Here is a 24,299-nt window from a genome sequence, read left to right as displayed (position 1 = left end):
GTACTTGTAGAATTCCCTTCGTGTTGTGTTCGTGCTGACAAAGAGACTTTTGCAGCTATTCTCCTATTATTTGTAACGATTCTCTTCAACGACCGTCTGTCATGATCACTCAACACACACTTCCGTCAAGTTTTTGACACAACAGTTGATGTTTTTCTTTTTTTTTCCTGTATGGGATGCAAATATTCGAAGTGGTGCCTTTTGAAACACCAAGTACTTCGGCTATCTAGGTTAAGGAAGTACCCACCATACGAGCACCAACAACTTGCCCACTTGGCTGCGACGTAAAGTACTCACAACTACGCAGGACACTGTTCACGACTGACACTTGCTACATATTGAGGACACTGCACAGATGAAGTCGGTGGTCCAATACAACAATAAAATCGGGAAACTTCGCTAGCGTCTGCATTTATGTTCAAGCATGCATTTCTCGCTGTGTTTTCACGTTTCTGTCCAACAGCTGCCCGGCCCTATAGATCCATATCTCCAGTAATCTTCGTCAGTTGATGCCGGTTCCTGTGAGATCGCCGAAGTTAAGCGCTGTCGGGCGTGGTCGGCACTTGGATGGGTGACAATCAGGCCGCCATGCGCTGTTGCCATTTTTCGGGGTGTACTCAGCCTCGTGATGCCAATTGAGGAGCTACTCGACCGAATAGCAGGGGCTTCGGCCAAGAATACCATCATAACGACCGGGAGAGCGGTGTGCTGACCACACGCCCCTCCTATCCGTATCCTCGACTGAGGATGACACGGCGGTCGGATGGTCCCCGTAGGCCACTCGTGGCCTGAAAACGGAGTGCTTCGTCAGTTGATGAAAGTTATTGTCGTAATGGTTCCATCGAAAGAAACACGACAGATTTCATTTCCGATCCTAGTATTTTTCGAGGATGTGCTATGTCTCTAATGACAAATTCTAAACACTGAGTTCCATTCCTCATTACTATGATTACATCAACTTTCATTCAATGACTTCGTCGTTGACGGGATGTTAAAGCTTACATTTTCTTATTATTGCTCAATAGTAAACTGTCCGTCTTACAACACATCGCTGCTGTTGTGTGATGTTTGTCTGCCATCTTAATTCTCAGCATTTTCTCAGACAGCGCTGAGTGTGGTCTGATTGGAGATGGTACGCTGTTTCCTTCCTCCAAACTTCGCTGAACCAACTTTTCAGCCAGTTATAAGTTCACGTACAGTTCAGTAACATGGACTCCAAATCGCATTTCCACTCGTCATCTTTCACATTAACAAACAGTGCCAGAGGTTAAAGAAGTGATGAGAGTCGCTTCAAAACTCTATCACAGAATTTCTACAATAAAATAAATTAGAAAAAGATTTTGTCATAGTAACTGAGATGCAGTGCCATAACGAACTTGATGGTTTAAAGGTTAAAACATTTGACAGCAACTCGGGGTGTGTCGAAATTAAATTCCCGTTCGGTAAACCTTGGTTCAGTTTTTAATGATTTCATTCCATCAGTTGAAAAGAATTCCTGGATAGCCCTGCAAATAATGATGTGTGTGACTTTCTGCTCTAGCCAAACCCAATCCGCATTTGACTCCTTCTTTAATCCTGTCGCCAACGTCCAGAAGTTAAACTCAGCTGTCCCCACGTTCATAATCCTCAATATAACTAATAATACTCCGTTTACAGCGAAGATTATTATTTTCCTTTGAGATACTTTTATGTCTATTGGTAACAAGTATGAACCAGAAATAAGGAAATAAGGAAGATATTATTAGCAAACGAGGAAACTAGTTGCAAATGTTAACAACTCGTTGAGAATTATGTATTTACAAATTTTTAGTCATTAAAGCTGCATAATTATCTGAAAGATAAAGTGTTATGCACGTAGAAACTGGGAGTAGATGTCAGTTTCTGGATGACTATTTCTAAATATAGGGCAGTCATTTCTGTCCAGACACAATAAAGTAACCTATATTCATTTCTGTGGTGAGTAAGGCACCCTGGTACGATGGCTCTAGAACAGGAATATGCCTAGTCGGTCGAAATGCTCTTGGCATAATAATTTTCCGTTGCTAGACTTTGATTAGAAAATCGATTGCTGATGAGGATCTGCAGTTTGTGGTCATCACACTGGGAGCAAATGAACCGAGTTGTATTTAAAAAATTTTTTGCAGTGTCCTGTAAAATGATACCACGTGTCAAGAACTTTGGTGACCAGTTTGTAAGCTCGGGATATTAATTAACCTTATCGATTCATTCGTCGCCATTTAAAAGGAGTAGGCTATGTGCTATCAGTGGGTTTCCACCGTGCCCCTTTCACATCCATAATCGTTCATATCAACATTAACACATCACGTGGAACCGAGCGAGGTGGAGCAGTGGCTAGCACACTGGACTCGCACTCGGGGAGACGACGGTTCAATCCCGCGTCCGGCCATCCTGATTTAGGTTTTCCGTGATTTCTCTAAATCGCTCCAGGAAAATGCCAGGATGGTTCCTTTGAAAGGGCACGGACGCCTTCCTTCCCCGTGCTTCCCTAATCCGATGAGACCGATGACCTCGCTGTCTGACCTCCTCCCACAAACAACCCAACACAACATCACGTGGTAGCGTTCAAATGGTTCAAATATCTCTGAGCACTATGGGACTTAACATCTGAGGTCATCAGTCCCCTAGAACTAAGAATTACTTAAACATAACTAACCTAAGGACATGACACACATCCATGCCCGAGGGAGCATTCGAACCTGCTACCGTAGCGGTCGCTCGGTTCCAGACTGAAGCGCGTAGAACCGCTAGCCACAACGGCCGGCCGTGGCTGCGTAACAACTCCTAATGTTCCTCCGCACACTGTTGTTTAATTTGAAACAACATTCACATTTTGGCAAAAAGACGCCAGTGTACCTTTTGTATGGTTTTTCACAGGGAAAAATTTGGGTTGTCTCACTATGTCAAAACATAAGAATGGTACAACAGGTTACGAATAATATACAGCTTTAAAAGTACTGGATACTGAGAGAAAATGATAACTTTCCTCCTCCTCTAGAAAGACGTAGGAAGCTATTCGTATATGGTAAAAAAATGTACGTTTTACTAGGCGAGTCACACTGAAAGGTCGTCGTTTTTGTGTTTAACTCTTCATGTTGGACGACAGTTATAATATTTGTTGAATGTGTGGGATATTATTATCTTCAGTTTTCATGTCGAAGTACCTTTTTAGCAGTTGTCATACATATTCAGACATCTAAGCATATGTAGGAGCCGAATAGCTATTTGGTCTAAGTGAAGAAAGCGGAAATTCTAGATGTTTCTACATGTACATGAGTATCGGGCTCCTCTCGATAATTTGGATCTATTACCGGAGACGTTCAGGCAGACAAGAAGCGGTCAGTGGAGAAAGCTACACGAGGTAACTACAAATGCAGTACTTACGTTGCTGAATTTATCGAAATGTCTACAGAACAATTTCTTTAGAAAGGGAATAAAATGGCTTTAAATTGTAATACACTGAGGAGCCAAAAACACTTGTACACCTGCCTAATATCGTATAGGGCTCCCGCGAACACGCAGAAGTCCCGCAACACGACGTGGCATGGACTCGACTCAGTCTGAAGTAGTGCGTAAGAGAACTGACACCATGAATCCTGCAGGACTTTCCATAAATCCTTAAGAGTATGAGGGGTGGAGATGTCTTCTGAACAGCACGTTGCAAGGCATCCCACATACGCTCAACAATGTTCATGTCTGGGAGATTTGGTGGCCTGCGGAAGTGTTCAAGTTTAGAAGAGTTTCCTGGAGCCACTCTGTAGCAGTTCTGGACGTGTGGAGTTTCGCATTCAAATGGCTCTGAGCACTATGGGACTCAACTGCTGAGGTCATTAGTCCCCTAGAACTTAGAACTAGTTAAACCTAACTAACCTAAGGACATCACAAACATCCATGCCCGAGGCAGGATTCGAACCTGCGACCGTAGCGGGAGTTTCGCATTGTCCTGCTGGAATTTCCCAAGTCCGTCGAAATGCACAATGGACATGAACGAATGCAGGTGATCAGACAGGATGGGGCACGTGTCACCTATCAGAGTCGTATCAATACGTATCAGGGATCCCATATCACTCCAACTGCACACGCCTCACACCATTGCAGAGCCTCCATCAGCTTGAACAGCCTCCTGCTAACAAGCAGGGGCCATGAATTTATGAGGTTATCTCCATACCCGTACACGTCCATCCGCTCAATACAATTAGAAACGAGACTCGTCCGGTCAGACAACATGCGTCCAGCCATAAGCAGTCCAATGTTGGTGTTGACGGACCCAGAACAGGCGTAAAGCTTTGTGTCGTGCAGTCATCAAGGGTACACGAGTGGGCCTTCAGCTCCGAAGGCCCATATCGATGATGTTTTGTAGAATGGTTCGCACGCTGACACTTGCTGATGGCCCAGCACTGAAATCTGCAGAAGTTACCGGACGTGTTGGACTTCTCTCACGTTGAACGATTCTCTTCTGTCGTAGTTGGTCCAGTTCTTGCAGGATCTTTTTGAGGCTCCAACGATATCGGAGATTTGATGTTTTACCGTAATCCTGATATTCACAATACACTCGTGAAATGGTCGTACGAGAAAGTCCGCTCTTCATCGCTACCTCGAAGACTATGTGTCCCATCGCTCGACGGCCGACCATAACACCACGTTCAAACTCACTTAAATCTTGATAACCTGCCATTGTAGCAACAGTAACCGATCTAACAATTGTGCCAGACACTGATTGTGTTATATAGGCGTTGCTGACCACATCGCCGTTTCTGCCTGTTTACATATTTCTGTATTTGAATACGCATGCCTATACAAGTTTCTTTGGCGCTTCAGTGTATTTGAAAAACTTTTTAAACGTGCTGAGGAAGGCAGGAAACGACTGGCTGTACCCCAGCTTTCAGTCTCCCTTTTAACTAAACTGGAACACACTTGCATTTTCTGTGCCGATTTCCGTTTTCCCTGCTGCAGCAAGGCGTTGCACTCTTATGAAAGGAAACGTATTCGTCAGTAAAATTTTGATATCTCAAAACTAATTTTAGCCTCAAACCGGGTTATAGGTGCAGAAACTTTTGCAAGTGCTTCAGTACTACAACAGGGGGTGCCCAGAACGCTTATGACGATAGCGGAGACACTTTACTGCATATTTCTCCACGCTACGTCACATACTACGTATCCGCCTCACACCAGATCTTACGTGTTCAAGTAGCTAATATCAATAAAATTTCCAAGGATGTTCGAGATCTGGATTTTACCAACATACGGTATGAATTACAACATTTGATGTACGTTGTTATCTTGGAATGTTCCAAAAACCAAGCTTGTGGGGCTGTTCTCGATAAGGAATAAAGATTTTTAAAAACAGGTAGATGACACTTACAAGTAAATACATAGGGATTGTACCATCAAAATTTGAGCAGTTTGCTGACGTTATTTACTATCTATATTTCGCGTCATACCGATTGTACGTGAAGAAGTATGGTAAATTTCAACTTCTTTATCTCGGAAACGGATAGAAATATCAAGAAAATTTTCAAGACTGCTCGAGATTGGGATCTAAGGAATATACTATAAAAATTTCAATTATTTGCTGTGCGTAACCGTTTTGGTATTCACAGCTCGTTTTTGTTACGAAATATGGTAAAAAGTGTTTTCCTGGGGCTTATAAGGAACCACCCGTGAACTACTCGTGTCTCTGTAAACGCCAACCGTAGATCAGATCAAATGCAAAAAGTACCAGCCGATTTGTTTCAATAGCCTAAGCCCGAGGAAGTGTGTAATATTCATACGGTGACCCTGCATTGTAGGTCAGTGACACGAAGATTATCCTTTTGATGGGTATAAAAGTAGTCCACAGCCCAAGGGCTTTTTCATACTCGTGACTCTATATTTCTATCACCAACAGAACCGGAGGTTGGAGCCACGGAAATTGCCTGTTTTTATGCGCGGCGTTTCGGAATATATTTGTTAGCATCCTGTTGAGTGCTTATTGATAATCGTAATTCGACGGAAGAGGTGGTCAGCACTGCAAACTTTCAGCTGACCGTGTAGCAACAATATTGTTCAGTTCATATACAAATATATAATTGCCATCGTCGCCTCTTTCTGACTAATCTGAGACACTGTCAGAATCTTTGAAGCGAACGCAACTGGTCATTCAAAACGTTGATATCGATGTGAAAGGACAGCGCCTTTGCCATAATCTGAAGCATCTGCAGAAATTGTGAGCGTTTTGCTCGTAACATATGTCGTAAGACATTTGTCATCAAGCAAACATTGTTTCAGTTTGTTAAATGCATCTTGGCATTCACTGTTCTAATTACAGTTGGTACATATACATAACAACTTGTGCGGATATTCGTTAATAGACGCTGCATGAGCGAGACTCCTCCGATAACAATTTATTTTTTCCAGAACAGGACATAATTGCTTGACGTCCTTGGGAACCGGAAAGTTTTTTATGGCGTCATTGTGTTGTGGCATCGGCTTGAAGCGTGTGTAGACAGAATAAGTCACGAGTATTGCACTTTTAAATTTGTCGCTTGCAGAATTATGAAAACAGATACAAAATTATGTAAGATAGGTTGTGAAGTTGTGCCTCAGACAATTACGCCTTCCAGGTAGTTCACAGCGTTCAGAGCCTACAGAATTGATCGTTCTAAAACAAACTGAATACAGTAAGCAGATTCAGAAGGACGTAGTTTGCAGTAGTTACTCGGAGATGAAGATGCTTTCACAGGATAGAGTAGCAAGGAAAGCTGCATGAAACCAGTCTTTGGGCTGAAGACCACAACAAAATGTGGCTATTCCGAAGGGTAACCTTTTGTGACGGGAGAAATTAAATGGAGCAAAAAAAAAAAGGTTCAGATGCCTCTGAGCACTATGGGACTTAACATCTGAGGTCATCAGTCCCCTTAACTTAGAACTACTTAAACCTAACTAACTAAGGAATGTCGCACGCTTTGCAAAATTTCGGACGCGTCATTCGGCTTCAGCGTAATGCGTGCGCTGTAAATTTTAAGACTGCTTGTAGCTTCGAAAAAAAAAAAAAGAATGCCGGTTTGAATTTGATTCACTTCCTCGTAAACCATGAAGCCGGAAGCATTGAAGGGATACAGTCCTACAAAATTCGGAGCAGTATTTGAATTTACAGCTACAAATGTAGCCGGTTTCGTACATGTTTATGCGTCACATTGGTTGAAAATTACCCTTTTACTTGAATAGTCTTAGTGTTGTAAGTGAACAACGAACTCAGAAAGTTTGGTAACTCTGGCATTCCAAATTTTCGGCACGTCTATAGATTAACGACTGAAACTGAAGACCCTGTATCAGTTTCAGAATTGATCGACACTTTTTTAACTCGAAGAGTTAGAGTTTATGACTTTTTACTGCCAGAATATATGCCGTTCACGTGACATTCCGTCCGTGAAAGTTTTTGAATTTGCAATTGTTCGTAATAACATTGGTTGACTTTTTACTATTAATCATTGCTGTATACTTGAATGCCTGCTTGTTTGGTCAATTGTGCTTCGTTTTTCGAAAATCAACCCTATGTCCAGTCATTACACTGTAACTGCAACGTCCGTTGTGACACAAACGGTCGTCTCTCTTTTGATTTACGCCACACCGTTAACAACATAGTAATTTAGAATTTCTAAGCTTGTTTCTGAAGAATTCAACAGAGCACTGAAAGACCTATGCTGTGTCGTCCGTTCAAGACACAGTAAGGGCAAAAGCTCCACGGGCGAAATGATGCGAGCTGGTGCCAGCGCCACACAGCTTCGACACTTGCGCGAGTTCCACCAGCGCAGAGGATGAAGATATCGACTTCGCCTAGGCCAATGCAAGCCGAGTGCAATCCGACACTGACCGGACGACATCGGACGGAAGCCTACTCGAAAGACAGAGGAGCAGATCTCGCCCACTTGGTTATAGGTCATCGTACAGGGCTGATCTAGACAGAGAAAGTCATTCAGTGAACTCCTAGAAGCAAGCACACAATTATTGAAAATTGCATTTGCTATGTACTGTGAAGTTTTTCTACGATTATTTACACTTAGGCACTGAGGATCTTTTTTGTGTTATATCACATGCAATGTTGCAGACTTAATCATTCAGTAAGTCACTGAGATAAGTAAATCTTCTTAACTCATTTGTGCGAAATTCTTACTAATTTGTTGGAGTGTTGTAGAAACTTCGTTCTCCTATTCTGTTACCTGACCCTGGGGCATAGCTGAGTAGCAGAGGGAGGGAGAAATTGCCTTAGCGGTGTACTGCACTAGAAGCCGTTTCACGAACTCACGAACTCGGCCTACCTTAACAACAGTGGCAACTCGGCCTCCACGGCAGTAGCGATGAGGCCTTTACAAGACTGGCGACGAGGGTTTACAAAAAGCCAAGTCAAAACAAGGCCCCGGGAGTACACAACATTCCGCTCAACTACTGATAGCCCGGCAGAGGTTCGAGTCCTCCAGCGGGCATGGGTGTGTGTGTTTGTCCTTAGGATAATTTAGGTTATCTAGTGTGTAAGCTTAGGGACTGATGACTTTACCAGTTAAGTCCCATAAGATTTCACACACATTTTAAAATTTTACTGATAGCCTTGGGAGAGCCAGCCACGACAAAACTCTTCCATCTGGTCAGCAAGACGTATGACACAGGCGAAATACCCCCAGACTTCAAGAAGAATATAATAATTCCAATTCCAAACGAAGTAGGTGTTGACAGGTGTGAAAATCACCGAACTTTCAGTTTAATAAGTCACGGTTGCAAAATACTGACACTAATTCCTTACAGACCAATAGAACTGGTAGAAGCTGACCTCGGGGAAGTTCAGTTTGGATTCCGTAGAAATGTAGGAACACGCGAGGCAATACCGACCCTACGACTTATCTTTGGCGACAGGTTACGGAAAGGCAAACCTACTTTTATAGCATTTTTGGACTTAGAGAAAGCTTTTGACAATGTTAGCTGGGACATTCTATTTCCAATTCTAAAGGTGACGTTGACAAAATACAGGGAGCGAAAGGTTATTCACAATTTGTACAGAAACCAGATGACAATTACGAGACTCGAGGGGCACGAAAGGGAAGCATTGGTGGACAAGGGGGTGAGACAGGACTGTAGCCTATTCTCGATGTTATTCAATCTGTATATTGAGTAAGCAGTAAAGGAAACAAAAAAAAAATTTGGAGTACGAATAAAAATCCAGAGAGAAGAAATAAAAACCATTAGATTTTACCATGACATTGTAATTCTGTCATAGACAGCAAAGGACTTGGAAGAACACATGAACGGAATGGGCAGTGTCTTGAAAGGAGGATGCTGAGGGAAATAGATTAGGGAATGAGACACTGAAAGTTGTAGATGAGCTCTACTGTTTGGGCAGCAAAACAACTGATGATGGTCGAAATAGAGAGGATATAAAATGTAGCCGGCCGCTGGTGGCCGAGCGGTTCTGGCGCTACAGTCTGGAACCGCGCGACCGCTACGATCGCAGGTTCGAATCCTGCCTCGGGCATGGATGTGTGTGTTGTCCTTAGGTTAGTTAGGTTTAAGTAGTTCTAAGTTCTAGGGGACTTATGACCTCAGCAGTTGAGTCCCATAGTGCTCAGAGCCATTTGAACCATTTTTGATATAAAATGTAGGCTGGCGATGGCATGGAAAACGCTACTCAAGAAGTGAAATTTGTTAACATCGAATATAGGTTTAAGTGTCAGGAAGTATTTTCTGAAAGCATTTCTATGGAGTGTAGCCAGGTATGGAAGTGAAACATGGACGATAACTAGTTTAGACAAGAAGAGAATATAAGGATTTGAAACCTGGTGCTACAGAAGAATGCTGACGATGAGACGGGTAGATCACGTAATTTATGAAGAGGTACTTAATATAATTGGGAAGAAGAGCACAACTTGACTAGTAGAAGGGATCGGTTGGTAGCATAGGGTCTGAGGTATCGAGGGATCACCCATTTAGTATTGGAGGGAGACGTGGAGTGTAAGAGTCTTAGAGGCAGACATCACAAGATTGGAGTAAAGTAGCTGGCAGATGACAGTGTTCCCTGTTGGCTGTCCACGCAATAGGCGGACGTACTCGAAAAGTTAGAGGAAGTGGAAATTAACATAAATGTTTGGTAGACAGCATGAATGTTAGATATTTTGAATTATATGCTAGAAAATGTATTCTGAGCTAGAAGAAACGTGAATTTCTCAAAAGAAAAGTAAACTATTAAAAGTCGTGGCAACACAGTAAATTAGGCTGAGATAGTCGCGACTTGAAGTGTCAGGGATTTTGCTGAGTACAGGATAGGGACTTGTGAAATTGTAGTGCTTCTATCTATAAGTGTATTTATTTATGTTTGCAATTTTTCAACTGCGTATTATTGTACATAAAATTTTGCACTGAAAAACCTTAATTTATGAGAAAACAAAAAGGACTCACCAAAAAACTAGACAATATCGGAAAGCTAAGGAAACTTCAGCGTAGTGTGATGTATATATTTTAACATAACATAAGTAATTGTTAAGGTACACAGAAAATATTGCATGAGAGTTTCCTCAGCGACAGTGAGAGGGTTTAAATGTTTGGCGGCCATTTTGGCATGGGAGAGTCGATCTCGAGAGCGGGAGCAGAGCTGTTGTATCTATCTATGAATGGCAAGGTAGTCGCGACCTGAAGTGTCAGGAATTTTGCTGAGTACAGGATAGTGACCTCTTAAATTGTAGTGCTTCTACGGTGAAAATTTAAAAAAAAATTATGGGTAATTTTGTGTTAGCGAGTTAGTGACGAAGGGAATTCAAACATTTCCCGCCAGTCTAATTAAAATGAAATTAAAATATATGAGTGAGTTGGCGCAAGCTGGGCATAAATAACTTCACATAGTTGATCTGTTGTGGAACTTTCAGTATGAATGCAAGCGGTTGTGTTTACAATAAGCTTGGTAGGTTCCTGAAACTACATGTTAGTTATCGTGGGGCGCTGCTCTGGTAAATAGATCCAGGAAAAATCAACCACAAAACTGAATAAATGAACTGCACTTATTTTAAACCAAAACCCAAGTGAGTTGAGACCTTTTCTTTTTGTATAAACTATTAAAGAGTGGTACGAAAATTAATGGTGTGTTGCGACAAATGTGTTGGTTGACCCCTTAAGGATGAATGAATCCAAAAAAACTTAAAGCAATGACGCATCAGATAAACCTCAACACACCAACAGTGTTAAAGTGTTTTAGCTTTTTGGTGCAATGGTAAAGAACAGTGACGCAAATTATTTAAGTTCTGAATATCAAACAACCCTTCCTTCAGCTACATATGCACGGTGGTCAGAAACAGTCCTAAAAGTTTTTAAAATTGTTGCAGGGTAAGATGCGCTCAGAAATAAATGTTACGGAAAAAATTCGATACAATGCACAGTTTCCGAGTTAATTAGCAATGAAGTTAACCATTCAGGCCGTTACGCAGGCAAATTAAAGCTTCACGCCAGAGACGGTGTCCCCAAATGTAGACTTCATTTGGTTTCCTAAAAATGAACAGGAGAGCGATACAAAAATTGTACATGGGACGACAGTAAGGACCGAAACCGAGCCAAAGGCTGAGCAGTTATGTGCGCTATCATCTACGCTATGATAACAACATACACTGCCCATACCTGGCAGCCGGCTTGAATTTGCGTGCGCAATGGTCTGTTATCTAACTTCAATGCTAATTTACTCGGAAAAGGTGCGATGTATCAAATTTTGTTCTTAGCAATTATTTCTCAGCACAGTCTCCCCTGCACCACCCTCACTTCCGATTCAGGAAATTTCTGACCACCCTGTGCAGTACTACCATCCTATCCTTGTCTCTCATACTTTCACAGATTCGTACACGAGAGACTCTGGCAGTATAATCCTAGCTGTCATACTGCTACTTCAGCAACAATCTTTAACCTTCATACAGCTGTATAATTCGACACCGTTTTATGTCAGTACATTTTCTTTCATTACACACCAATTTACTCTCTCTCATTAATACTCAAGAAAGGAGGACGAATTAGTGGTGAAAATTAGTTCATAAATTAAAATGAATTTTCCTGTTAATGACGAAGTGTAAACGTTTATGATAAATTGACGTGAGAAGTTTTCTATATCCTCAGAATGTCTTAATGTGGCAAGACATAACGAAATAAAAGAAAAATACAAATTGATTACTTCCTGGATTTCTCGTTTTCTGATAAAGCAAGAACGAACCAGAAACCGATGAGGACACTTTGTCATTTGCTTTGGTACTCTCTCCCGATGATGAGTAAATCACAGTTTGTATCTGAAACGTCCCCTTTTTGAACAATTATACAGGACTGTGCTTAAACTGACACACAGTATTTTTTAGCGCAACGCAATCTGACTTTCAAAAAAAAATCTCTACAAAAAAATGGCCCTGACTAACATTAAACTATACCTTTCACAAATCACTTACCTCACAAAAATCTTCGCTACTCATCTACTGCAATACAGCGAGCGCCACTACTGCCAGCTAAATAAAAGATTCAAAGTACTGAAGGCACTAACTACTGATAGGCATAGTTAGCAAATGAAAGATTTTGATAGAGAACAACCAATGTATTTACCTGAACAGTCATAATATATATAGCAGTTCATGACAAATTTCAAAACTCCGCCATCTCTCTCTCCACATCCACCACTGCTGGCGGCTCACCTCCAACTGCGCAACGCTACGCGCTGTTCACAGCCAGCTGCCTAACACTACAATGGCGAGTATTACAACAATGCAAAGCAGCCACAGACTGCACACAGCACAGCCAGTGATTTTCATACAGAGGTGGCGTTACCAATAAAAAAACCTAAACAGCCTACTTACATAGCCCCCATGCTCCCCACAAAAAATTTTACAAATTGTTTTGGGCAGTGGCCAATAATGATTTGATAAAATTTTTCATAATTACAATAACAAAGATATCAATTGCACACACTTATTGATATAATGTTGGTCAAAAGCTAAACTTTCTCACAGTCCATAAAGACAGTCCTAATCGTTCATCACAGTAAAATAGCAGTGTTTTTCTCAAAGTCTGAGCAGTAAAAGAAAATGCACATGGAAGTGGTGGATTTCCATGCAGTCTTGAAGAAGTAGTGTTGTCCTTCCAACGGAAAGACAGTGCTGACTCTCGACATGCAGACAGGTAATGGGCCACAACAGAGCAAACCCACCGCAGAGTCAGTCGAAGTTTTGAAGAATATTGGTAGGTAGGTCATCACAGAGCAGACCCACTGTAGTCCTGGTAGAGATTACGGTATTGGCGGGCCACCAGAGGTGCAGACCCACTGCAGTCCTTGTAGAAATAATGGTATTGATGGATCATCAAAGATGTAGACCCACTGTAGTCCTTGTAGAGATAATGGTACTGGTGGATCATCAAAGATGCAGACCCACTGTAGTCCTTGTAGAGATGGCCAGCAGCCATCTGTTGTGACTGTGCAGGTGCACAATCACCATTGAAGAGTCTTGCGGATAATATAGCAAGTCCATAACCACCACTTGTGCACTCACAAAGTTTTTGGAATTGTCCCTAGAACCAGCAATGCTGTTATCCAGTCCCTTGCTGAATTATTAACACATGTGCAAACACTAACAGTCCCTACTTCGCACATATTGCCCATATACTATGACCAACAGAAACGTGTGCAGTGAAATGTAACTTACAAGTTAATAATATGATGAACTGGTGTCAATTAAAATTTTATAACATAAGAATATAATTACAAAGGTACAAAATACATCATTAAAGAACAGAACAATACAGATAACATTTGTAGTAACAAACTTTACAAAAGAATCGAAATAACATATACATCAGTGTTACAGGAATTATGACATAAGTGAATATATAGAATAATGAGAATAGTTTTCGAAACATTAATTTCACACATGAGCATTAAAACAGAACAGAATAAATAATGTCTAAACAGCTTTACAAAGAAAATAACATAGTATTTGAAAAATTCTACAACATAAATCTTATTAGCTAAACACATAAAGACAGGAAAAAGACAAATACACAAGGGTACATAAACGCATACCAGAATAACACAGGAGGAAAGGACGGGTTTGTTTTCAGTGTAACATTTGGTACCGCAGTCCAACCCAAAACTTCATTCCATAGATCTTTCGTCTTATTTCAACATTTGTTTCCACCAAAAAATCCTATCCAAGCATGCTTTCTGTATTTATATGTTCACATATTTCTTACCTCATTATTTATTTTCAACAAAATCCTACCTATACCTGCTTTCTTTACGTTTTTCGTATAACTTCTCAATGCATTTCTTCCAATTCATCGCAACTCATTCTCTTCTATAGTCTACCCCCTCTTAAGCTAACTTAAATCTACTGAGCTCAGATGCTAAACTAAGGGACGAGGCAATGCAGCAGCACAAAACAATTAACGCAAACAGCAATGAAAAAAAATGGAAATTAGCAAAGCAAGCTACAGTAAATCCAAATTACCAAGCAATTCAACATTACAACTAATATGAGGCAATGCGCAGCAAACAAGAAAAATAAATGTGGCTTAGCAGAGTAACACAAATTGAAATTCAGTAGCACTATGCCTGGCAACCAACAACAGAAAATGAAATAACTTATACCTAAACATGACAAAGGTCAAGCAGAAAAAATAGTACACTTAAAATGGCCATGTCTAATACCTATGTCACATCTTAATACTAGAGTGATGCATCACAATTTATTCTACAAAAGAAATTACCAAGTACTTGAAAAGAAAATTATGAATGCAGTTCCTGCGAAGGTGCTCCCTCATTTTTTTGAAAAAAATTATTATTTACTCGATCTGTAGACAGAAAATATTGAAATTAATACATCTATAAAATTTTATTTTTACCAATGCTGCAGTGTAGCTAGAAACTAGATATTAAACAAAATGAGTTAATAAATACATAAAGCAAGCCATATGGCATTTCTCTCAATTAGCAAGACAATAGCCGTGAAATGTTTCTCATCGTTTCATTAGGCATTTTAGTAAATATCATAAATTAAGAGCTCCACAGTGTAATCATATGTTTTCAAGTTCGACCGTGTCGTTTTTGCGATGCTCTCTACAAAGGAACGTCAATGGCGAGGATATTGGCCTCCCTTTTTTTTTTCTTCTCCACCTGCGCCTCTGGCACACACTAATGACTTCTTTCCAGGCGACTGTCGCCCATCTGGGTGCCCACGACACATTATGTGCAGGTGGTCACTTAACTTTCTTACGGAAATATTTACGACAGCAGTTTCCGCTACAGTGACAGTCTCATAAAAAAATATTTCACAGGTCAAGAATTAGCGTTGCAAATCTGTAGAAACAAAATCCTATAAATATAAGTGTCCAAAAAAAATATTCGTCAGCATTGTGATACAGTCACGCATTTACACACATTTCATAACTCTTAAAGTACCATTCTTGGTTTCCAACAACCTTTTTCACAAATCAGCGTCCCTAACCACTACTCATTATTTCTTACCTTAATCGTCGACACTTCTTCAATATTTCATCATCACAGATACTTAGCATAATCAAATAACTCATACAGCATCAGCTTATTGATCATAAACATACCGCAACAGCATAATACACATCGTCGTCGTAATAATATCATAACATCTCAGTCAATTCTCAAAATCGTCGTAGCTTCCTCCAATAATTTCAAAACCTAAAAAAATTCTCTGCTCATGTCAAAAGTGTCATCTGCCTCAAACGTACTTTAAAAATCGTGATCCCATACCAAATATATCAATCAAAGCTCTCATAATCTCACAATGGGTCCGAAAAAATATGAACAGTTCACAAAGTACAGACAAAATACAATTTCGTAAGTGTGAAGTTATCCAACGGTGTAATTACGTAAACATCTGTCACTGATGAAGTAAAATAAATATTTGTCTCTTTCAGTTAAATGATCAGATAGCTGTGTAATTCTGTGTTAGAGAAATATGGTACCGATGTGTAAAGTTGTATAAGCAAATACCATATTAGCTAGGGCTTCTTGTGCTTGCCACACACATGGTACACAAAGTAAGCGTGTACCCCCCTGAGGATAAATGAATAATACCCTCAGGTGTTACAGATTACAGCAATGGAATGAAATGTATCACGGAATACATTTGTATCATTGTACTTCAAATATCTTTAAAAATAAATGTTTTAAGTACAAAATTAATCACTCAAATGCGTGTACTGTAGCGCTAAACTGTGCGTCTTGTTGTAAGATAATCTCTGTGGATGTGTCATAGTTATCGTCCTCCGAAAGCTAAGTTCTGCAGAAGTCAATGTACTTACCTCACGATACACAAAAATGAAATGCTTTGCGACTAGATATCTTAGTTATTACGCTTATTGCCGTGATGAAGAAAGTACTGTGCTGTAACGTATTGTTGTGCTACGGAAAAGGCTGTCTCATTGTAGCTATACCACAAAAGTTACTACTAAAACATGTTTTTCTTTCCAGAAGAATTCAGAAAACTGTGCAGATATAAAACAGATACACCGCAAAAGCAACATTGTAAATTGTCACTCATTAGTAGCGTCGTGATAAAATCGTGTAGCTGTCACATAAACTAACCTCTGTGTCATCTGGTATCTCTCAGAAAGCAGTTTAATTTCAGAATCTATTTTCAAATAAACCAAAATGTTGCATTAAAATCTCATTAACAGTACTGGTAAATGTTCTAAGTATGTGAGCCTTATAGTCGTTACGTAGTCGTGCAACAAACAAGCAATAATGCACACATACAATAACATTGTGTCGTCTGTTCACAATAACAATGCATTCGTAATTTCTGTTTAAATAAGTTCTCTTGGTTCTTGACTGGATATTTAACTTCAAACATTGTTGCATGTTAACAGTTTCTTAAGTCTTACAAAGCATACTAGTAATGCAAAGTGAAAAGTTATATGGCAAAGACAAAGTTAAAAAGCAGATTATTTTTCAATAAACGGTTTTACATGTGAAATGTGGTGTAAACCTTTACTCTTCATAGTACTCAGAATTTCAACTGAAAAGCAATTGTCATGTTTTATACATCGGTAAAGAATGCTAAAATTTTTCTCAAGGCTAGCGTCTTACGTTATTTTTCTCGGAGCCAGCGGGCGCACGCGGCTGCCTGCTGTGCGAGTCATTGTCTGTCTCTTTGTTGGCGCGCGCCGTTATTGGGATTAGGAGACCTAACTTCTACAAATTCACTCTGACGAGAAGGCCGTGCCCTGTTTAAATCCCGCCAGTTCTGATGAAATTCAGGTCTGTCGTTATGATTATCTCGACTGTCGTCATGTCGGTAGTTCCTGTAGTTTCTTTCTTGTCGGTTAAGTGGTGGAGAATTTCTCCCTGAATCGTAACTGCGCGCTGAACTGTTGCGTCTGAAGTTATTCTGTCTCCCTTGATAATAATTGTTTTGGTTCCCATATTGTCTGTTTCTAAGGTAATCTCTGTCATATTCATTACTACGGAAATGCGATCTTTCTCGGTACCTATTATTCTGCCAACGGTTGTCATATGGGTGGTGTCTTTTTTTGGTCACGATTGGTGTTATGAGAATAGCCTTGTCGTGTCCAGTTTTTATTTCTTTCGTCGCGGAATTGTGACAGATGTGACCTGTAATTGTTGTGCTCCTGTTTCCGCGTTCCCCGATTGTCAGTGTCAATTTCCAGTTCTTGTAACAGTCCCTGAAAAGCTTCAATGTCGTCTTTGCAACGTCCTGCTAAAATAATATGCCATAAATGTTCAGGTAATTTGATTAAGCAAATGCGGATGAGTTCTGAGGGGCTGTATGGGTTTGAAAGATACTGATTCCTATGCAACATGTCTTCAAAATATTTCATAAGACTGGAAAATTCAGATTGTTCGAAACGTTTCATCATTATGATGCTATGTTTTACTCGGTCTTGTGTAGCTTGAGACCAATACGCTGAGAGGAAGGCATGATAAAATTCTCCTTCTCTGTGACAATCGTGAATGACCGATCGCATTCTTACAGCTGGTTCATTCTCCAAGTAGCCATACATAAATTCTAACCTGTGCTCCAACGACCAGTTGGGAAGAAAACAATGAGAGAATTGATGGAGCCATGCTTGTGGATGAATGTCGTTGCCAGAATTCTTAAATGTTTTGAATTTACGTGTAGTAATGAACAGCTTATAGTGAAAATCATCATGTCGGCGAGTCGTATATCGGTCATTGTTACGTCGTTTCGGCGGTTCTATTTCAAAATTCGGTGCACATTGCCAATTTCTTTCATAGTTTCCGAAATGCCCTGTGTTATTATTTTGTGGCTTTTCCGTATTTCTATGTCCCTCTTCCCGTATTGGGGCGCGAGTGTCCTCTGAAATACGTAACTCTTGTATTACCTGTGTCAGCTGATCTTGTACTTCCTGGATTTCTCTTTGGTGTTGCGTATTTATTTGATTCTGATTTTGTTTGAATTTCCTAATTTGTTCGCACTCTTCTGTGTCATTAAAGACTACCGGTCTTGTGTCATTGAGATCATCATCTACCTTTGTAGATAAGTTAGTGAACTGATCCGAAAGTTCGGCTACTTTCTCCGATAGTGTACTTATTTCCTCAGTGTATTTTTCTGAACCAAGTTTCAGAGTATTTACTGTGTCCTTTAAATTTTCCTGAGTTTTTGCAAGTTGCGTAACCGAATCGGTAGATGCAACTGAGTCAATTTTAGCTTGCAAGGTGTCGTGATTTTCATGAACAATGGTTTACAGTTCTTTATGGCTGCTTCGTGATTCTGTAATGCATTTTCATGCCGCGAAAAAATAGGTTGAAAATGCTCACAAATTTGTGTTTTTACGTCATTACAGACTTTTTGACATTTCGATTCAATGTTATGTAACTCAGTAGTTAAATTTTCACGTGTTTGTTCAAGCTTATGTTCCACTGAGTCTAACTTTTGAAGCTTTTGTTCCATTGCGTCTAATTGTTGCTGTGTTTGTCTCTGGTGTTGTTCCATTGCGTCTAACTTTTGAAGATTTTGTTCCATTGTGTCTCACTTTTTAAGATTTTGTTCCACTGTGTCTAACTTTTGAAGCTTTTGTCCCATTTCTTGCATTAATTGTAATAACAATGCACTGGTGTCTGAAACATGTTCCTCAGTGCTTTTCGGCAGTGAATTTGCACCGGCAACATTCACATTTTGACAAGCGGAAAATGTGTCTTGACTCATTTGAGAAAACGGTGAGAACCCAAAACCTGAGTCTACAGTAGTTGCAATATTGTGTTCTGTCATTCCCGATTCCTGAGGCGAGCTGTTGCCGACCGATCGATCGATAATGCTTCCCTCTTCACTAATTGTTTCACTGTCCACGCCATTGTTTGCCACCCGCTCCATTTCCCTATGCACAGTTACCAAATTACTACTTTGAATATTAGTTAATTCATTACACGGTGGCGCTAACACACTGCTTTCGTCTTCGCTGTCATTTCTCAATTTACTTTGGAGCCTAGTGTTACGTTTTTCACACGCCATTATTGTCACAATATTTCACACGACAACACAGAAAAACACAATTTGAAGAGCAAAAATAGGGGAACACATTAACATAGCACTGAAAATAATATCTAGTTAATTGCAGCTGCGAAATACTTGGTGCAAATCTACATGCGTGCCACACCTGTTTTACTGTACAACAATGAAAGACTGCAACTACAAAGGAGATTCTCTCTACAATTACGTGCTAGCAATAAACAAAATCTACACTAATTACACAAACTACAAGAAAAAATCAGAAGATTCCAGGTTCGAATCCTGGCAAGGTCGCCATATGAAACGTCCCCTTTTTGAACAATTATACAGGACTGTGCTTAAACTGACACACAGTATTTTTTAGCGCAACGCAATCTGACTTTCAAAAAAAATCCCTACAAAAAAATGGCCCTGACTAACATTAAACTATACCTTTCACAAATCACTTACCTCACAAAAATCTTCGCTACTCATCTACTGCAATACAGCGAGCGCCACTACTGCCGGCTAAATAAAAGATTCAAAGTACTGAAGGCACTAACTACTGATAGGCATAGTTAGCAAATGAAAGATTTTGATAGAGAACAACCAATGTATTTACCTGAATAGTCATAATATATATAGCAGTTCATGACAAATTTCAAAACTCCGCCATCTCTCTCTCCACATCCACCACTGCTGGCGGCTCACCTCCAACTGCGCAACGCTACGCGCTGTTCACAGCCAGCTGCCTAACACTACAATGGCGAGTATTACAACAATGCAAAGCAGCCACAGACTGCGCACAGCACAGCCAGTGATTTTCATACAGTGGTGGCGTTACCAATAAAAAAACCTAAACAGCCTACTTACATATCTATCAATTTCCCGTCTTCCAACTTGTAGATACAACAGTAAAATTTATCTCTGTACGCCTTTGTGAACGCTTATTCTATCTTCCTGTGTGTTATTTACGAACGAAACGGTAGACTGACTCAGAAATACAGTTCTGAGTAACATTGCCATACTGCTGTGTAAATGAAAAAGTGAATTATGTGGTGCCACTCCATTTACTTCGTAAATGCCCAACTAATTTGTGAGAGGGGGAATACTACATTACGAATATTATGAAGAATAGTTGATATGCGATTGATTTAATCGTTATAACCAAGTTCAAGTTCTTTGAACGACTTTCACCCAGTGAAATGACTGGAAAAATTAACTAAAGTCATGTTTATTGCTCACTGAATAAAATATATATAATACCCTGATAAACGTAATACAATCGGTGTTACATCAAGGTGTCACAGGGCTTCATGTTAATAACGAACAGTAATTTGGCAGATTAAATTGAAGAACTTGTAAGGTGAAGAACGGTTTACAATTTGACGGTTGTAATCCTTCCAATAATCGAAGAATATTCTCCTAAAACGTATACAGTCGGAAAGCACTGCAAAGATATGTAACTGGGTGCTAAGTCTGCCGTGCTTAAGAATAATACGTTTGGTAAAGCAGTGTGACGGACATCGTTCTTACAGGAAACACGGGGACCGCTTCATAAGTTTTCCGAGAGCCACTGCTAATATGAAAGTGGTGATGTTCAAATGTTCAAATGTGTGTGAATTCCTAAGGGACCAAACTGCTGAGGTCATCGGTTCCTAGACTTACACACTACTTAAACTAACTTAAGCTAAGAACAACACAAACACCTATGCCTGTGAGAGGACTCGAACCTCTGGCGGAAGAGGCCGCGCAATCCGTGACATGACACCACAAACCGCGTCGCCACTTCGCGCGGCTGAAAGTGGCGACTGCTACGCAATCTGTGCGCTCAAATTGTTGCTCTTAGTTGCCAGCAACACCTTCGGAAGTGTCGATGAACGAACTATTTGGTTGCGACAGAGTCCGTCAAGAAGTTAGAAGATAACGGATGTCCAAGTAGATGCTAACTACTACAGATAATGCAGGGAGAACATTAATAAAACCTACAAATTGCAGGGACATGTAACTGACTGGAAATGGAGGAAAAAAGGTCCTATGAACAAGTGTCGTGTCTGGAAATGCATTGTTGCCAAAGTGTATGGCGCTGACCAATGAAGGTTCCTCTGACCATGTGTCGTGTATTCCTTGTGTGTTCGCAGGCTGTGTGATTGGCGCAGCGTATTGTAAGTAGCAGAATGGTCCGGTATTCATTTCGCGAACAAGTCGAAGTGGCGTTTGTGTACGGCCAATCAGATGGAAACAGTCGAGAGGCAGCACGATTATACAAAACCTAGTCCGCTCACAGACACCAACCACATCACACATCATTTCAAGCCCTTTTTGGGCGTTTGTGTAATCATGGGCCCTTTCGGAAAGACACACGTGCAGAGAGGCTTGGGACTGTGCGTACGTAAGATCTGGACCACAGGGTTCTGCAGCATATTGGTACGAACCCTGGTACAAGCTCTATTCAGTTGGCCTGCCAACATGACGTGAGCCAAAGTACGATTATGTGTATCCTGGATGACAGCCGCTACTTTCCCTATCATGTGCAACGAGTGCAAGGTGGTCAGAGGAACGTTCATTCGCCAGCACGATCTACCGTGGCAACGATGCATGTACGGACACATGTTCACATGAATCCGTCCCTGCAGTTTGTCGGTTTTACTGATGTTCACCCTGAAAACAGCGTGTCTTAAAAAAAGTGTCACATATTCCTACAAAAAGTAGTATTGGAAAAAACTAGACTGACGGTATGTCTGGAAGCCAATACCTGTCGAAATACGGGGTGTACGGTGGAGAGTTTCCCCTAGTCATTCCGCACCCACTTTATTCAGCTGACCTTTCCTCTTAAAATTTTCATTTTTTCCGCTGTCTATCGAACAACCTTTAAGGAACTTAATTTCTGGATGAAGATGATGATGATGATGTTTGGTTTGTGGGGCGCTCAAGTGCGCGGTCATCAGCGCCTAATTTCTGGATGAAAATGCGCTTCGAACATGTCCCGACGAGCTAACCGCCTCATAACCACGTGATTTCCACAGTCGCGAAATCAAAAAGTTACACCAGTATTTCATACTGTTGTAAATAGTGAATGAGAATATATTATTGATGACTAACGTCTCTGTTATGTAAATCTGTTGTGTTCATTAAACTTCTGGAAAAACGCTACGAACGTATGCACTAATATATCCGGGTCTATTTGACACATTCTCCTGTAACGCGTGCACACTATCGTTGGATTGAACTTTTACTAATCCCTATGAATGTTTTCATAGTCAGAAATCCAACGGAATCAGATCCGTTGAAAATGGAGGCCATGCTACATGCTGCTGTTGCACGAAGCATAGAAAATGGGACTGTTCCCCGTCGTGCAAAATCCGTAGTCGTAGGGGAATTGTAACCAATAGCGCTGGTGGGTCGCTAAGCGGAAATCGATGTAGCTGGTAATTATATGGCCAAAGAGTCTGTTTGCTACAATTCATGGCCGAATATTGATCCTGAAGTTTTGCTGATGCCTCACCTTATGATTGCCTAACGATTTGTGTCTGCCCACACGTGATTATCGTGTTAATACCGTCTTTGATGAATCCTTCTCATCTGCAAATAAAATACACGCTGTGAACTGCGGCCGGCCGGAGTAGCCGAGCGGTTCTAGGCGCTACAGTCTGGAAACGCGCGATCGCTACGGTCGCATGTTCGAATCCTGTCTCGGACATGGAAGTGTGTGATGTCCTTAGGTTCGTTAGGTTTAAGTAGTTCTAAGTTCTAGGGGACTGATGACCTCAGAAGTTAAGTCCCATAGTGCTCAGAGCCTTTTTTCTCTTGTGAACTGCGGATCTTCAACGGTTCAACGGCTCACATCTGAACAATTCCTGGGTTAAGGACAAGTTATGCTAGGAACGTTTCGTCTTGTTCTGACCAATACTACAATACAGCTACCTAAAAAAAATGTGACTATGACCAAAATTCTACTTCAGAATGTGTTAGTCCATCCCGATAATCGACCGAAGTCCTTGAATGCATTTATGCTAATGTTTAAAATTCCTTCCACACCGAACTTCAGTGAAATTAAGTAATTTATTGCTATCTAAATCATCCGTTGGCTACATTATTTCATTACGTTCATTACCACAAGCGAAAACAACTGCATATACCCTGGTGAGCGGAAACATAATTACCGCTGCCCACGTCTATACTTAACACCAATTGGTGACGTTGTGGGTATGTGACGCAGCAAGGAAAGTATGTCAGTAGGGAAGAGATGGATGGGAAATCATATTAACGACGATACAGCCCGCAGATATAATAATACAGACATCAGTGACTTTGACAAAGAGTGGACTGTTACGGTCCTGCACCTGGGAACGCGAAAATCAGTAAAGGCGAGGCTGGGTAGCTGTTCAGGTGCTACTGTTGTGAGCATCTATGGGAAGTGGTTGAAGGACAGTGAAACCACGAGTATGCGAGAACGTCTTAGTGTTCCACTCCTCAAAACGTCGAGGTTGGAGGTCTGGCCGCTGTGTAAGGTAGGATAAGCAGCGGTATGTGGCAGATTTGACGGCGTAGGACAATCCTGGTGGAGGAACAAATTTTTAGAGCACATTGTTTTAGATGGTGCACCACAACAGACGACCCCTACGGGCTACTATGACTATGTTGACCCAACGAATCATCAGTTAAGATACCGGTGATCTCGGTATAGTTGAGATTGGACTGTAGATGAGCGGATACGTGTTTCCTCGGATGAATCACATTTCTTGATGCCCCACATCGATGGTCATGTCGAGAGATTACGTCATCTACACGAATGACTAC

This window comes from Schistocerca nitens, chromosome 3 (assembly GCF_023898315.1).
Source record: "Schistocerca nitens isolate TAMUIC-IGC-003100 chromosome 3, iqSchNite1.1, whole genome shotgun sequence".
In the NCBI taxonomy this organism is placed as follows: domain Eukaryota; kingdom Metazoa; phylum Arthropoda; class Insecta; order Orthoptera; family Acrididae; genus Schistocerca; species Schistocerca nitens.
This window is presented reverse-complemented; position numbering follows the sequence as displayed.